Here is a 15,028-nt window from a genome sequence, read left to right on the forward strand (position 1 = left end):
GCGGCTAGTTCAATTGGTTAGAGTGTTGTCCTGATATGCCAAGGTTGCGGGTTTGATCCCCTGGTCAGGGCACATACAAGAATCAACCAATGATATGCATAAATAAGTGGAACAACAAATCGATGTCTCTCTCTCTCTCTCTCTCTCTCTCTCTCTCTCTCTCTCTCGTTCCCCCTTCTTCTCTCTCTAAAAAATAAATTAATAAAATAAATAAAGGGGTATACATTGGGATTCCGAAGCTGTCACCTGCCTAGAGTCCCACAGCAAGTAAATGGTAGAAGGAGGATTTGAAACTGAGCCATTCTGAGCTTTGTGCCATTTCCTTAGTTTGAGAGGAAGAGCTGTCTGATGAAGGAGATGACTCAAGGCCCCTGGTATCGACGTGGAGGGTAGGAGGTGGGAGGTGGGAGACTTTACATCCATATTTGGTCCTTCAGCCAGGGCTGATTCACCCCTGTGGCCCCTTCCCAGTGCCCTGTCCAGTCTTGTCTTAAATTCCCTCTGTCTGCGGCAAGTAGCTCCTCTTCAAGTAGACCTGGCAAGACCATCTTTTGTCCCTTAGATGAGATTGCCTGGTCTTTGTGCCTGTGGTGCCAGGATGAAAATAATCAGGTAATTCAGAAGAGATGCCTTTTTCAGGAGGGTGAAGGTACAGGGGAATCCCATAACCAAAGCTGCTAGCAGTCCTCAGGCCACCTGGTACCCCCACCCCAGCCTCAGAGCTCCTGCCTGCTCTTGGGGCTTCTCTCAGTGGCCTGCCTGAAGAAGAGGCCATCCACATGGACCTGGCTTAAGGGTGTTGGCGACTCTGGCTCTCCTTTGCCTGCTGTTGACCCCTTTGCCTAGCAGTTCCCAGCAAACTCACTGTCACTACATCAGGGACAGCTGGGAGTTTCAGAGTAGATGTTCCAAACATGTCCCCTGGGCAGTGGCCACCTACCATATGTGTTTCGTTTGGCCCTCACTTAATAAGGTTTAAAATTTGTTTACAACATGTACAAATCAGGAGTTCATCATAAAAGTCTGCATTTTGGCTTCTCTTGAAAAATCAGATGTGGGAATAGATGGTCCACATTCCCAAATGGCAGGACATGGCCAGAACTGAGCAGTGGCTGCCCCTTGAGGTGTGGCACAGGTGACCTGTTTCACTCTCGTCCCCACTGCTCCCTACTGTTACCACCCTCAACCTCCTTCATTTGTACTGTCTGCCTGGCCTCTGATGGCATTTAAGTCCACACCCCTGTGTTAGGTTTTTGCAGTTCATTCATTCACTCAACAAACACAGAGCCCCCACTCAAATCAAGTTTTGTGCTGGGCTCCAAGATCAATGGCACGTACACTGGGGATTCTAGAGCTGTATGTTAAGTCTCTGATAAGCTCTATTGATATGTGAGCATTGAAGAGGGACTTGAAAAGTTGTTCACCTTCTAAATTCAAGTGAGGTTTAGAGGGGAAAGCTGCTCCCTTTACTTTGGAACCCCTGTCCTGTGTTTATCTCAGGACCTGAGGTTCCAGGGAAGGTGAGAAGGGTAAGTGCAGGATGCTTAGCTGTGGCACAAGATGACATCAGGGCTGGAATGACCTATTATGTGAGTGATGGAGGTTCCATGAAGCAGAAGACTTGATGTCGGACAGGTTCGGTTGAAGTCCCGGTTTTGCCACTTACCTGCTATGTGATCATGTAAGGTTACTGACATTCTCTGGGTGTCTGTTTCCGCCGCTTTAAAATGGGGTCAATAATGTTTATTCACAAGGTTACTGTCAGTATCATGTGTAATGTATATAAAGTTTCATGAGTAGTGTGGGGAATGTGGTACTCACCACCAAATAGACAGTCACCATCATTTAAAAAAAAAAAGTACTCCTTTTAAAAAATTTATTGATTTTAGAGGAAGGGAAAGAGAGACATTTCTTGTTCCACTTATTTATGCATTCATTGGTTTATTCTTGTATGTGCCCTGACCGGGGGTTGAACCTGCAACCTTGGCATATTGGAAGGACATTCTAAGCAACTGAGCTACCCGGCTGGGGCATGCTCCTTTTATTATTATTTTTTTTTGGTGTGTAGTTCTATGAAATTTTATCACATGTGCAGACTCAAGTAACTATCCCCACAATCTGATACAGAACTGGTCCATCACTGCTAACAAAACCTTCTGTGTCAGTTACCCCTTCATAGTTTCATTCTCCCTCTCACCCTAACCCCTGGCAACCACTGATCTAGTCTCCATCACTATAATTTTGTCACTTAAAAAATCAAACAATATGTAACTTTTTTTTGCAATGAACATATATTAGTTTTATTAAAATTTAAAAATGAGTATCTATATCAGGCAAAAAGGAGCAAAATAGCTTAGGGTTTAATTTAAATAGATGTATATGTATGTGTATGTGTATGTGTGTATGTATATGTATATGTATATGTATATGTATATGTATATGTATATGTATGTGTATATATATATATATACACATATATATACACACACACACTAGGGGCCCAGTGCACGAATTTGTGCACCTTGAAAGGAACTGTGGGCCGCGAGGCTGCAGTGGGCACAGGGGTGGGTCTCGGCCCATTCTCCACGCCCCACCCAGCTCCTCCCGCCGTGGCCCCTGGTCCCCTGTCTGCCGGCAGCCCCACTCCTACCGCTGCTGCTCACACCTGCCGACAGCGTGGACCAATTGGGGCCGGCGCCAGCAGCAGGTCGAGTGGGGCTGGTGCCGTCAGCGGGTGCGAGTGACGGCTGCTGCCCTGATCACCCCTCAGGAGCAGGGGGAGGTGGAGAAGCCCTCAGGGGTAATTAGGGCTGGCAGCCGCTGTTCGCAGCCGCTGTTCGCACCCACTGATAACGCCGAGCAATTGGGGCTGGTGCCGGCACCAGCAGTGGGTGTGAGCAGTGGCTCTGGCACTGGCAGCAGGTGTGAGCACCAGGCAGGACCATGGCGCACGGGGAGCAAAGAATTTTCGGTAACCACCAGAGACTCGCCCCGATGACAGTGACTGGCGCCCTGCCTTGGTCTGGTGCCCCTGCTCCTGCTCCACCATCCCACCACGGCCGCCGCCCTCCATGTTCCACGCGCACCCCCTGGTGGTCAGCGCACGTCATAGCGACCGGTTGTTCTGCATTTTGGTCTGTTTGCATATTAGGGATATATATATGTTTATTTTATTTCAGAGAGGAAGGGAGAGGTAGTAACATCAATGATGAGAGAGATTATTGATTGGCTGTCTCTTGCACACCCTTCCTGGGGATCGAGCCCGCAACCTGGGCATGTGCCCTTGACCAGAATCGAACCCAGGACCCTTCAGTCCGCAGGCTGATGCTCTATCCACTGAGCCAAACTGGCGAGGGTTAAGTTATTCTTTTTTTTCTAGTTTTGTTGAAGTATGATTAAAAAATAAAAATTGTATAAATTTAAGGTGTACGTAATGATTTGATATACAGGCAGTCCTCGGGTTATGTCTGACTTGACTTACATCATTTCGTGGTTACGTCACCATCTCCCATTTACAGTATTTATATTTAAAAAAGTTCCATTATTTCGATGTATGTACATATGTACTTTATGTTTTTTATTATTTGTTTACCACAAGTAAAGGTCAGGAATTGTTATCTTTCTTTTAAATTTTTTTACTGTTTCACTTCATTACTGCTGTGCATGTGCTCCATGTGAGTGACGGAGGTGCTTATGTAGGTGGGTTCCGACTTACGGCGAAAACTGAGTTACATTGTGCCATGGGAACGGATCTCCGACGTAAGCCAAGGACTGCTTGTATGTGTGCGTTGTGAAGTGATTACTGCAATCAAGCTGGTTAACATCTTCAGTATGTAACCTTTTGAGATTGTTTTTTTTTTTTTCACTCAGCATAAAGCCCTGAAATCCTCTTAAGTTGTTTCATGTATCAATGGCTCTTTCCTTTTTAATGCTGAGTAATATTCCATTGGGTGGATGTACACTGTTTATCCATTCTCCTGTTGAAGGACATTTGACTTGTTTCCCGTTTTTGACTTGTGATGGTTACTATCCTGTGTTAACTTGACTGGGCCATGGGGGGTGACTAGATATTTGGACAAATCTTATTCTGTGAGGGTGTTTTTGAATGAATTTAACCTTTAAATCAATAGCTAAGTAAAGCAGATTGCTCTCCCTAATGCAGGTGGGCCTCATCTAATCAGTTGAAGGCTTGAATAGAACAAAAGGGCTGACTGACCTTCTTCCAAATAAGAGAATTCGCCCTAACTGTCTTGAGCTGGGACACTGTTTTTTTGTTTGTCTGCTTTTCCTGCCTTCAAACTGCAACTGAAACATCAGCTCTTCCTGGGTTTCAGGCCTTTGGACTCAGACTGGAACTACGTATTGGCTCTCTTCAGTTTGTCGACTGCAGATCTTGGGACTTGTCAGCCTCTATATTCACGTGAGCCAATTATTTATTATAGATCTCTTTACATATTTACACGTGACTGTTATACATAAAGGTGCCATAAACATTGATGTGTAGGATTTTGTATGAATATCAATTTTCATTTCTCTGGGATAAAACACCCAGGAGTATAATTGCTGGATCTTATGATAAATGTATGTTTAACTTTATAAGAAACTGCCAAACTATTTTCTAGAATGGCTGTACCATTTTACATTCCCCATTGCTTTTATTATTTTGCTATAGTAGTTAAGTTAGTTAACTTTGAAATGGGCTGGCATTTAGAAGGCCGGTCATACAGGCATTTTTGTTCACGTGTCCTATAATCATGGCTATCACACGCATCCTTGTTTTAACTTTCATGTTTATTAGCCAAACACAGAGTCTGCAGGGTTAAAGATTTGAAATAACAAACCTGGCTGCCTCAGATTTTCTCGGCTGGCACCAGGTCTTGCCAGGCCTTTGAATCAGCTGGGTGCAGGGAAGGGTCACCAGGAAACTCAGGCTGCCGGACCCGACAGGAAGCGTGGGATGAAGCTTACTCTGGGTCTGGCTCGTGGTCAGCCCTGCTGGGTCCTGAGGCTTGCAGGCCAGCTCGCTGTGCACCGTCAGGAAATGGCCCGGGCTCTTTAAAACACCCCACCCCCGAAAAATAAATTCACAAACAAGGAACCTCTGAGCTCCTTCCTTTAAGAAATAGCATCTTAAAACCTTAAAGAAAATTGACTTACAAAGCAATTATGACCCTGTGTTCCTTGGGCTCAACATACTGGGGCTCCTTTTCTTGGATAAGCCTGCTGTGGAGTTATTTGCTGATAATACCGTAACCTTCTCCCTTCGACCCTTTCTGCATGCCTCCCCCAACCTCACATGCACAGAAGTATTTGTCTTGCCTACAGCTATCATTGCCTAACACTAGAATTTTAGCACATTGCACTGGGGGGTTGATTCATAGATTCCATCAGACATCACAACTGTCTGAACCTTTTTAATTTGATGTCATCTCGCTGGAGTCTCCCAATAACTGTAATATGCACAGGTGAACTGCTAACTCTATTTTATTAGGAATTTCCCAGGATGAGGACCGAGATTTACAACTATTAAGGCACTTTCCACAGGTCCCGTGGTTTTAAGTGGTGGAGCTGGGGCCAGGGGACCAACGCCTCACTCCTCACTCCTCACTCCGAGCCTCACTCCTCCTCCTAGCCTGAAGATGTCCAGTATGGAAGCCACAGGTTGCGTGTGGCCATTGAGCCTTTTTTTTTTTTTTTTTTAAATTGACTTTTTAGAGAGAGAGGAAGGGAGAAAGAAACATTGATGTGAGAGTGAAATATCCATCAGCTCTTCCTGCATGCCCCCTACGGGGAGGGAGCCTGCAACCTGCATGTGTGCCCTGATTGGTAATTGAACCGGTTCCGTGCTGACCACACCCAACCAACTGAGCAACACCAGCCTGGGCCGCCATTGAACCTTTTAATGTGGCGAGTCCTAATTGAGCTATGCTGCTAGTGCAAAACTCACATTGGCTTTTGAAGGCTTTGTATGAAAAAAATAATGAATGTAGACTCTCATTAATGATTTTTTAATATTGTTTACAAGCTGAGATGATGTTTTGGATATGCTGGGTTAAAAAAATATCTTGCAAAAATGAATCCCACCTGTTTTTTTTTTAATGTGACAACTAGAAATGTAAAATTATATGTGTCTCACGTTGTATTTCTATTGGACAGTGCTGCTTTAGACCACATCACAGGCAGCCTTTTTCATAGATGAGTGTTTTAGACATATGATCTCATTATCTTGTAAAAGCACGTTCATCCCCGGTGTCTGCTCTCAGATGGCGTTTATGCAGATTTCTCCCCACCATCTTTAAATGTCACCCTCTCTGATAAATGTGGGGGATGGGAACTTGTCTCCTGGCTGTTCTGAGTGGTTACCTTCTATTTTTTTTTAGTTTTTTTAATTATAAAATATACATAATATATAATTTATTTTAAGCATTTTTATGTGTACAATACATTGGCATTAAGTGCATTCTTAATACTGTGCAACCATCAACCTGTCCATTCCCAGAACTTTTCATCATCCCAAATGGAAACTCATTAAACAGTAACTGCCCACTCCTCTTTCCCCAGCACCTGCCAATCTCCATTATGTTTTCTGTCTCTATTAATTTGCCTATTCTAGTTACTTCATATAAGTGGAATCATATAATAGTTGTCCTTTTGTATGTGGCTTATTTTACTTAGCATAATGCTTTTTAGTTTCATCTATGTTGTAGCATGTATTAGAATTTCATTCCTTTTTAAGGCTGAATAATATTCTATTATATATACACTAGAGGCCCGGTGCATGAAATTTGTGCACAGGGTTGTGTGTCCCTCAGCCCAGCCTGCACCCTCTCCAATCTGGGACCCCTCGAGGGATGTCCGACTGCCCGTTTAGGCCCGATCCTACCTCTCACAATCCAGGACTGCTGGCTCCCAACTGCTTGCCTGCCTGTCTTCCTGATTCCCCCTAACCGCTTCTGCCTGCCAGCCTGATCACCCCCTAATCACTCCCCTGCCAGCCTGATTGATGCCTAACTGCTCCCCTGCCAGCCTGATTGCCCCTAACTGCCCCCCCCCTGCAGGCCTGGTCCCCGCCAATTGCGCTCTCCTGCAGGCCTGGGTCCCCCACAACTGCCCTTCCCTACAGGCCTGGTCGACCCCAACTGTCCTCCCTTGCAGGCCTGGTCCCTCCCAACTGCCCTCCCTGCTGGCCATCTTGTGGTGGCCATCTTGTGTCCACATGGGGGCAGCCATCTTTGACCACATGGGGCCAGCCATCATGTGTGTTGGAGTGATGGTCAATTTGCATATTACTCTTTTATTAGATAGGATACACACACACATAATACACATGAACCACATTTATTTATCCATTCATCTGTTGATAGACATTTGAGTTGTTTCTGCCTTTGGGCTATTATAAATAACTAGAGGCCTGGTGCATAAATTCGTGCACAGGTGGGGTCTGACTGGCCTGCCCTGATTGGGGCCGATCGGGCTGGGCTGGCCAGGGGGAGGGGCCCCGGGTGGTTGGCGGGCCGGCCCTGCCCCTGATTGGAGTGTGGGGGGCCTATTGGGGGTGGGGCCGGCTGAGGGAGGGGCCCCTGAACTCTGGTCGAACTCCCGGTCGAGGGGACAATTTGCATATTACCCTTTTATTATGTAGTAGAGGCCTGGTGCATGAAACTCATGCACGGGACGGCGGGGGGGCGGTCCTTCAGCCCCACCTGCACCCTCTCCAATCTGGGATCAGGCCTAAACTGCCAGTCAGACATCCCTCTCACAATCCGGGACTGCTGGCTTCTAGCTGCTCGCCTGCCTGCCTGCCTGATCACCCCTAACCCCTCTGCCTGCCTGCCTGATCACCCCTAAACCCTCTGCCTGCCTGCCTGATCACCCCTAAACCCTTTGCCTGCCTGCCTGATCTCCCCTAACCACTCTGCCAGTTAGGGGCAGCTCCTGCATTGAGCATCTGCCCCCAGTGGTCAGTGTGTGTCATAGTGACTGGTCGTTCTGCCGGTCAGTCGATTTGCATATTAGGGTTTTATTATATAGGATTCAGGGAAATACACAGGACGAAATATGCAGAGACTTTTTAAACCATCACATTCCCTCCAGAGATCATTGGTTTCCTGTAATCAGCACGTGTTTTGCTTGGCTATGGGATAAAGACGCAAACACTCTTGATGCCACACTGCAGCCTGTAAAACTGGATTCTGACACAGGGTTCCAGCTTCATTTCCTCATGGTCTTCGTGGGAGGACAAGCCTCTGAGCAACCGCCAAGTCATGCTCCCATATGCTGTCCTCACCCCCTCCAGGGAGACGGGGAGGGGCAGAGCAGGCCACAGACTCCAACGCAGGATCTTTAATGTGTTTTCTTAAATTGAAGTATATTCATGTACCATAAAATTGACCCTTTTAAAATGTATGATTCAGTACTTTTTGTATATTTACATTTGTGCAGCTATCACCACTATCTAATTTTGGGACATTTCGTCACTCCAAAAAGAAACTCCGTCCCCAATTAGCAGTCACTCCCCATTTACCAAAGACAGCTACTCATCTGCCTCAGTGTCTATGGATCTGCCTATTCTGCACATTTCATACAAATGGGATCAGACAGTGTGTGGAATTTTGTGCCGGCTTCTTTCATTTAGCATAATTTTTTCTAGGTTCATCCATGTTGTAGCATTTGTCAGTTCTTCATTTATTTTTTTTATTTTTATTTTTCTGTTAATCCTCACCCGAGGCTATTATTTTTAATTGATTTTTTTGGAGAGAGTGGAAAGGATGGGGGAGAGAGAGAGAGAAACATCAATGTGAGAGAGAGATATCGATTGGTTACCTCCCGCATGGCCCCAACTAGAGTTGGGGATTGAACCTGCAACTGAGGTATGTGCCCTTGACCAGAATTGAACCCGGGACCCTTCAGTCCATAGGCTGATGCTCTATCCACTGAGCCAAACTGGCTAGGGCAGTTCTCCAATTATTTTTATTGCCAAATAATATCCTATTGTTCCAGAGGCCCGGTGCATGAAATTTGTGCATGAAATTTGTGCATGGGTAGGATGCCTAGGCCTGGCCGGCAATCAGGGCCCATCGGGGCCTTCTGGCTGCCCACCGAGGCCTTCCTCCCCCAGCTGCCGGCTGCCTGCTGGAGGCTTCCTTTGCTCTGCACCGCCCTCTGGTGGTTAGTGCACGTCATAGCAAGCGATTGAACTCCCGGTCTCCCAGTTGAACTCCTGAGGGGACACTTTGCATATTAGCCTTTTATATATATATAGACTAGAGGCCCAGTGCATGAAAATTTGTGCACTTGCCCTGACTGGTTTGGCTCAGTGGATAGAGTGTCGGCCTGGGGACTGAAGGGTCCTAGGTTCGATTCTGGTCAAGGGCATGTACCTTGGTTGCGGGCACATCCCCAGTGGGAGGTGTGCAGGAGGCAGCTGATCAATGTTTCTCTCTCATCGATGTTTCTGACTTTCTATCCCTCTCCTTCCTCTCTAAAAAATCAATAAAAATATATTTAAAAAAAAATTAAAAAAAAAAAAAAAAAGAAAATTTGTGCACTTGGCGGGGGTCCCTCAGCCGGGCCTGTGCCCTCTCACAGTGCAGGACCCCTTGGGGCATTCCCATCTGCCATGTTAGGCCCACTTCCCCGGGGGATCGGGCTTAAGCTGGCAGTCAGACATCCCTTTGGCATCCCAGGAGCCCTTGGGGGATGTCCGACTGCGGCTTAGGTGGGCCTAAGCCGCAGTCGGACATCCTTAGTGCTGCTGAGGAGACACTGCACTTGCAGCCGTCAGCCCGGCTTGTGGCTGAGCGGAGCTCCCCCTGTGGGAGCGCACTGACCACCAGGGGGCAGCTCCTATGTTGAGCGTCTGTCCCCTGGTGCTCAGTGCGCATCATAGCGACCGTTCCCGGTTGTTCCGCCGTTAGAGTCAATTTGCATATTACCCTTTTATTATATAGAATGGCTATATCACATTTTGTTTATCCATGTATCAGTAGATGGACATTTGGGTTATCTCCACTTTTTGGCTATTATGAATAATGCTTCTATGAATATTTGTGTACACGTTTTTATGTGGACATATGTTTTCAGTTTTCTTGGGCATATAGCTAGAAGTGGAATTGCTGAGTTGCAGGGCAACTCTATGTTTAAGATTTTGAGGAACTGTCAAATGCTTTCCAAAGTAGCTGCACTATTTACATTCCCACTAGCAATGTATAAGGGTTCCAATTTTTCCACATCCTCACCAATACATCCTTTTATCCATCTAGTTGAGTATAGCCATCTAGTGGGTGTGAGGTGTATCTCATGTTTTTGATTTGCATTTCCCTAATGACTATTGATTTTGTTAGTATTTTCCAAGTGCTTATTGGCCACTGGTATATCTTCTTCTTTTTTTTTAAAATATATTTTATTGATATTTTACAGAGAGGAAAGGAGAGGGATAGAGAGCTAGAAACATCGATGAGAGAGAAACATCGATCAGCTGCCTCCTGCACACCTCCCACAGGGGATGTGCCCGCAACCAAGGTACATGCCCTTGACCAGAATCGAACCCGGGACCCTTCAGTCCGCAAGCCGACGCTCTATCCACTGAGCCAAACCGGTTTCGGCTGGTATATCTTCTTCGGACAAATGTCTGTTCAGATTCTTTGCCCACCTTCTAAATGGATTATTTGTCATTGTATTGTTGAGTTGTAATAGTTATTTATATATTCTGGATACTAGGCCCTTATCAAATATAGGATTTGCAAATATTTTCTCCCATTCTGTGGGTTGTCTTTTCATCCCCGCACGCCCACCCTGCTCCTGTGTCACCTGGATTCCTGCTGCTGTCACTTCTTTTCACTTTCTTTCTTTCTTTTTCTTTTTTTTTTGTTTTGTTTTGTTTTGTTAATCATCACCAGAGGATATTTTCCCATTGATTTTTAGAGAGGGTGGAAGGAAGCGGGAGAGACAGAGAGAGAGAGAGAAACATTGATGTGAGAACAACACATCAATTGGTTGCCTCCCACAGGCACTCTGACTGGGGTGGAGATCAAGCCTGCAACTGAGGTACGTGCCTTTGACCAGAATCAAACCCAAGACCCTTCAGTCCACGGCTGGCTCTCTATCCACGGAGCCAAACCTCCTTGAAGGAAGCAGTGGGCATGGGATGGGTCAGGTGTCACCAATGGGATTTGGTGGCATTATAGTCATTCAACTTACCAGGAGTGGCTTGGGATGAAGGGCAGGTGGAGGATAAGGCTCTAGGACTTGGAGTGACTTGGGCACTTAGATACTATGTCAATAATGGCCAGCATACTGCTTGTGGAGTCACTTGTGTCTACTGACATCACTAGAGAGAATACGCAGGGAAAAGGAAAAACTGAAAGCTGTGGATTTTGAACTGAGAATGCAGTGGACAGTGAGAGAGGCTTGGTGGCAGCTGTGAAGGAACCCCATCCCCTGCCCTTGCAGAGTGTATATAGCTGAAGACTGGGCCCATGGCTTCACGGAACATGTAGCAGAAATTAAACGCTCAGGGGAGGGCCCAGCAGGGAAGTAGTGGAACCCCAAGACTTACAATGGGAGTGTCTGGGAAGTCCCAGACAAGGCTGAGAGGTTTGAAGTCTCAAATCCCCCTGAACCTCCCTTGTCATCTGGGGAACCAATTGTTCCTGCCTAGGGGCCTTCCATGACTGCACTCAGCACAGTCGCTTCACAAAAGGGATGTCAAACCTCCTCCTCAACCCTCCAAGCCCAAAAGGAGAGTCTGATCCCAACATAGCCCAGATGGGGAAGTACAAGCCCTGCTCCAGGAAGAGATGGACTACATTTAGGGTGCCTCCAAAAATGTACACACACACTTTGAATAATTATACAGGCAGTGTTTATTAAAATACATTTCATTTTCAAAATGAAGCTACCAGCTGTTAAAGTGCGTATACATTTTTTGGGACACCTTATATATGGAACAAGTTGCAGGACCTAGCCAATCTAATATATATATATTTTTTTTTTATTGATTTTTTACAGAGAAGAAGGGGGGCGGGGGAGAGAAAGTTGGAAACATCAATGAGAGAGAAACATCGATCAGCTGCCTCCTGCACACCCCCTACTGGGGATGTGCCCACAACCAAGGCACATGCCCTTGACTGGAATCGAACCTGGGACCCTTGAGTCCGCAGGCCAACGCTCTATCTCCTGAGCCAAACTGGTTAGGGCAGGACCTAGCCAATTTAAATCCAGAGTCTTGAGAACATGTCTGGGAATGAACTCCATGCATTATAGCTCAAGGAGGATAAATTCAAGGCTTGATTGGGCTGAATTCGCTGACCTGGATACACTCAGCCAGGTTTGGGCATTGGAGTTTGGTATAAATAATCTCCTACAATGAAGAACACTAATTCTAATTCAGACTAGATTCAACAGTGACCTAAAGTTAATGAGGTTGACATGCTGAAAATGCCCTGGCATGCTGAGTGCAGAGGAAGGAGTCTGAAAGCTCAAAGAAATAGGAATGTCTAAGTGCATCAATTCTACGAGCCCTCTCAGCCATCCCGACCATACCTCCCTTCCCCCACCCCAAGGCCTGAGCACATTTTCTTTACCAAGACATTGAGAAAGGCACCAGCATCCTTCGGGAGTGCTGTGATGCCACTGTGGGCTGGAGGTGAGGTCAGAAATGCTACAAAGAAATCAGAGTCCTTGATCTCAATGAGAATAACCAAATTCCAGGAGGGTAGAGGCCAGGTGGGATGCTGGGTGAATAAACCAGGCTGCTCATGGTGGGAGACACCCACCAGGCCAGGCCTCCCCTGGCTGCCCGAAGAGCCGGGGGGATCACCTTTTGGCTCACCTGTCATTCGTTTGCCCCTAGATGTGGCCCTTATGACTCGTGTCTATACAACGTGAGGAGAAATGATGTGCTCAAGCTCCCCGGTTGTCCCCTTTCTTTTACATGATTATTTTGAAAATTACAAGCAATGAGAGGCAGCCACGGGTCACATGTGGGCCCCAAGCAGGCAGCCTGCAGCTCCGAGGCAATTACTGCTGAGCCTGGAGGTTGTTGGAGTCACACAGTCTGGGGCTCAAATCAGATTCACGAACCCGTGGCCCCAAGGTGAAGACTTGAACCTCATTGGTGTCGGTTTTCTTACCTGTAAATGGTGTGAGGATGCAAGGAGCAAAGACAATTAGATCCAGGGCGTTCCGTGGCCCAGAGGAGGGCTTTGGCACACAGAGGCTGCATGTGGCTCTCCGTCTCCCTCTCTGCCTTTCCTCCTCCTCCTGTTCTTGCTGTGCTATTCCTCCTCCTTTCCCTTCCCTTCCTGGGCTGCTTCTGTCTTAAGCAGGACTCAGGTGACCCCTGGTGTGTTTTATCTATAGCTGCCTTCAGGAGGCAGCTGGTCTCCCTAGCCAACTGTTATTTCTTCTCCCTCCCACAAAAATGCTTCTTTAAGAGATTCTCTCTCTCTCTTTCTCTCATCATAGGGCCATTGACTGCAGAGAAATTCCTACAGGCAGTTGTGACTAAGCCTGACTTCGTGATCTGTCAGGCTGTCTCTTCAGTGCGGCCATCTGCCTTCTCTTTCTCCCTCCCTCCCCCCTTCCAGAAAAGCCCAGGACAGGGAGCTGGCGCCCTGGCGAGCCAGTGGTGAGGCACAGCCAGCAGGTGAGAGCGACAGCTAGGGCTGTCCCTGGCTTTTGGTACATCAAATCCTGACGGAAGGCCACCCACTCTTCGTGTTACTCTGGGGAGCTTGTTCCTGGGGGTTGCAGTCCATGGTTAAGACTTCCTTGGAGAATGTATGAGGGGAAAAAGAAAAACAGACAGGGGAGGACACAGGAGCCCAATGCCCCTTATCCCGGAAGGGAGCTAAGGCCCTCAACTCTGAGTCCCTCTTTCGGCAGCGGGAGCCCGGCTTCCTGTGGTGGCCTCCCTTCTCAGACGCGAGTTCCTCCCAGCTCAGAAGGTCCCAGATCACCTCACCCCTCCCTGAGAACGCAACCTATTGTGCAGCCACATAAAGGTAACCAGTGTCTGGTGGCTTGACGGGACAGACTTGCAGGGACTTCCTGCCTTTGATGCATGCCATTCCCGTGAGTTGGGCTGGGCCTCTGAAGATGAGAGAACCCTCTCGACTTCCTGAGTGTCTCAGCATGCAGACTCCTGGGGTTTGTGGTCTGAGACGCTGGCATGAACATTGTGTTCTATAAAGCGTGCCCTCTGGGTCCTTCAAGTTAACAAGCAGCGCTTTGTGCAACACCCCACCCCACCTCCTGCCCTAACCAAATTGACTAAGAGGGTCTGAAAGGCCCTTGACCTTGCTGACATTGGGGGAGAATGAGTGAGCAGCCAGATGGATGGGGAGGCGGGAGGGGAATCGGCTAGGGGGTGGGGACAGCATGCCCCTCTGCCTAGCCATCCCCTGCACTCCGCTCTGGCACCTCAGAGCAGACATATGTCACCACATTCCATTCCTCTTCCCGCTTACAGATGAGGAACCAGGGCTCAATTAGGTGAGGTGACTGCCCCCAGGACACACAGAGGGAGGACTGATTCAAGGTTGTTGTGCCTTAGCAGACTGCCTCCCCACATTCTATGGTGTCCAGCGAAGTCAGGGACATAGGACAAGCTCTTTCTTCTGGAATCGCCTGGCTGAGGTCGTGTTGTCAGGTTTCTCCATGTAAAGTTACCTTTTTACCCCCTTTCCAGACTGCTCTTTGTAAGGAAGTCACGATGCACAGCCAGGAACCGGGCAGTTCCGCTCCTCTGCCTGAGTGGGGAGTAACTACATCAATTATTTGGAATTCTTCTGTATGGGAAGTTTATCTTTTGTTTTCCATTCATTTATTTATTCAATAATTTATTTTTTATAGTGTCTGCTATTTTTTAAAAATTGATTTCAGAGAGGAAGGGTGAGGGAGAGAGAGATAGAAACATCAATGATGAGAGAGAATCATTGATCGGCTGCCTCCTGCACATCCCCTACTGGGGATGGAGCCCTGACCGGGAATCGAACCGTGAGCCACACTAGCCGGGCGGAAGTAC

Source organism: Plecotus auritus (assembly GCF_963455305.1).
Source record: "Plecotus auritus genome assembly, chromosome: 7".
NCBI lineage: Eukaryota > Metazoa > Chordata > Mammalia > Chiroptera > Vespertilionidae > Plecotus > Plecotus auritus.